Source organism: Scomber japonicus, chromosome 2, assembly GCF_027409825.1.
Source record: "Scomber japonicus isolate fScoJap1 chromosome 2, fScoJap1.pri, whole genome shotgun sequence".
NCBI classification, from domain to species: Eukaryota; Metazoa; Chordata; class Actinopteri; order Scombriformes; family Scombridae; genus Scomber; species Scomber japonicus.
Window position 1 is genome coordinate 1010655 of NC_070579.1, and position 2500 is coordinate 1013154.

General features: G+C 43.4%; 1 protein-coding gene across 1 annotated transcript in view; it reads left to right on the plus strand.

Annotated features, from left to right (window-relative positions):
* The window catches only part of LOC128377823 (NACHT, LRR and PYD domains-containing protein 12-like), a 419396-nt gene that overhangs the window by 233129 nt on the left and 183767 nt on the right, over nt 1-2500 (plus strand). The gene's annotated exons all lie outside the window — the stretch shown is intronic.

Consider the following 2500-nt stretch of genomic DNA (forward strand, 5'->3'; position numbering starts at 1 on the left):
AAACCTCACTGTACCAGTATAAACCTCACTGCACCAGTATAAACCTCACCAGTATAAACCTCACTGTACCAGTATAAACCTCACTGCACCAGTATAAACCTCACTGTACCAGTATAAACCTCACTGCACCAGTATAAACCTCACTGCACCAGTATAAACCTCACTGTACCAGTATAAACCTCACTGTACCAGTATAAACCTCACTTTACCAGTATAAACCTCACTGCACCAGTATAAACCTCACTGTACCAGTATAAACCTCACTGCACCAGTATAAACCTCACTGTACCAGTCCTCCTGGGTCAAATTGACCCTTTCTTCCTTCCTTCTTTCCTTCCCTCCCTCCTTCTTTCCTTCCTTCCTTTTTTACCTTCCTCCTTCCTCCTTTGCTTCCTCCTTTCCTTCCTTCCTTTCTTCCTTCCTTCCTCCTTTCATTCCTTCTTTCCTTCCTTCTTCCTCCTTCATTCCTCCCTTCTTCCTCCTTTCCTTCCTTCTTCCTTTCTTTCCTTCCTTCTTCCCTTATTTCCTTCCTTCCTCCCTCCTTTCCTTCCTTCCTTCCTTCTTCCTTCCTTCCTTATTCCTTCCTCCCTCTTTTCTTCTTTCTTCCTCCCTTCCTTCCTTGACTCTAGGACAACAGAAATGAGTCCAACCAGGAAGTAACTTAGAGCTGCATTCTACCAAAAGGCCACCAGGGGGCGACCGTCTCTATACAAGTCAATGGAGAATTCACCAACTTCTCACTTGATTTCTAACCTCAGTAAACGTTTTCAAAATGTGTTTATGGTCTCAATCGCTAGTTTAAAGTCTTCTTCAATGCAGTATGATGTTCATTTGGGACATTTTGGCCTCCCTGATTTTATATGTGATGATAAAGCAGGGTATGCATTAGGGCGGGGCTACGTCCTGATTGACAGGTTGATTGACCAATGTTCTCCAGATCCAGCCCTCGTAACCATAACAACCTCCCCGCTCCGCCCATGGCCCCGCCTCATGCCCATATAAGTAGAATCCGTGTTTTTATTTTTCCCAGCATGCACCTGAAATTTTCAAGATGGCGCTGCCTAGATTAGAAACTATTGGCTTCCGAGCAGCAGTCCACAAACCAATGGGTGACGTCACGGTCTCTGAGGGTAGAACCCTAGAACCCCGTTACAGAGAACCGAGCCTGATGTTCTCCTTCCTGTCCTCTGTGTGTGTGTGTGTGTGTGTGTGTGTGTGTTACTCTGTGTGTGTGTGTGTGTGTGTGTGTGTGTGTTACTGTCTGTCTGTGTGTGTGTGTGATAAACTGAATGTTAGCTTCAGTTGAATGTGACTGTTTGAGCAGCTGTGAGTTTAACAGCTGCTAAGACACACACACAGTAACACACACACACACACACACACACACACACACACAGACATACAGACACACACACACACACACACACACACCTGTTACTGTGTGTGTGAAGAATGTGTGTGTGGGTATTTCAGGAGTTTTTCTGCTCTGAGTCAGCCATTTGTTCAAACAGACACAGACACACACACACACACACACACACAGACACACACACAGATACACACACACACACACACCCTTCATTTATATTCAACGAATGCAGTTGGGTGTATCTCTCTGTGTGTGTGTGTGTGTGTGTCTATATGTGTGTGTGTGTGTGTGTGTGTGTGTGTGTGTGTGTGTGTGTGTGTGTGTGTATCTCTGTCTGTGTGTGTGTGTGTGTGTGTGTGTGTGTGTGTGTGTGTGTGTGTGTGTGTGTGTGTTACTGTGTGTATCTCTGTCTGTCTGTCTGTGTGTGTGTGTCTGTGTGTGTTACTGTGTGTATCTCTGTGTGTGTGTGTGTGTGTGTAGTTCAGTGTGTGTATCTCTGTGTGTGTGTGTCTGTGTGTGTTACTGTGTGTATCTCTGTGTGTGTGTGTGTGTGTGTAGTTCAGTGTGTGTATATCTGTCTCGAGGTTATTTTTCGTCCACTTTGTAGAAATCGTTGTAACTGATGTTTGTAGTCGATCACTTCCTGGAGGATTCTGGGAAGTGATGCATTAAGGGTCCGTCGGGACATCTGAGCGCTCCATCAGCCGAGGTCAGCTGACTCCAGCAGCCAATGGGAGCGCAGCGCTGTCTGCTTCCTGTTTCATAATCAATAATAATATTTCACTCTGCAGCATTTTACTGATTATATACCGACAGTAATATAAATATGATATAAATATAATATAATTATAATAAATATAAATATAAATATATATAACCCATTTATAGAGACACAACATTTATATAATTATCACAAATGATTCAGATTAAATGTTTTTAGGATGAGTTTGATCAATATTAACAACATGCATTACTATTAAATGTACTGTGTGTGTGTGTGTAGTTTAGTGTGTGTGTGTGTGTATGTGTAGTTTAGTGTGTGTGTAGTTTAGTGTGTGTGTGTGTGTGTGTATGTGTAGTTTAGTGTGTGTGTGTAGTTCAGGGGTTTGCTGTGGTCGAGACGCAGCAGCA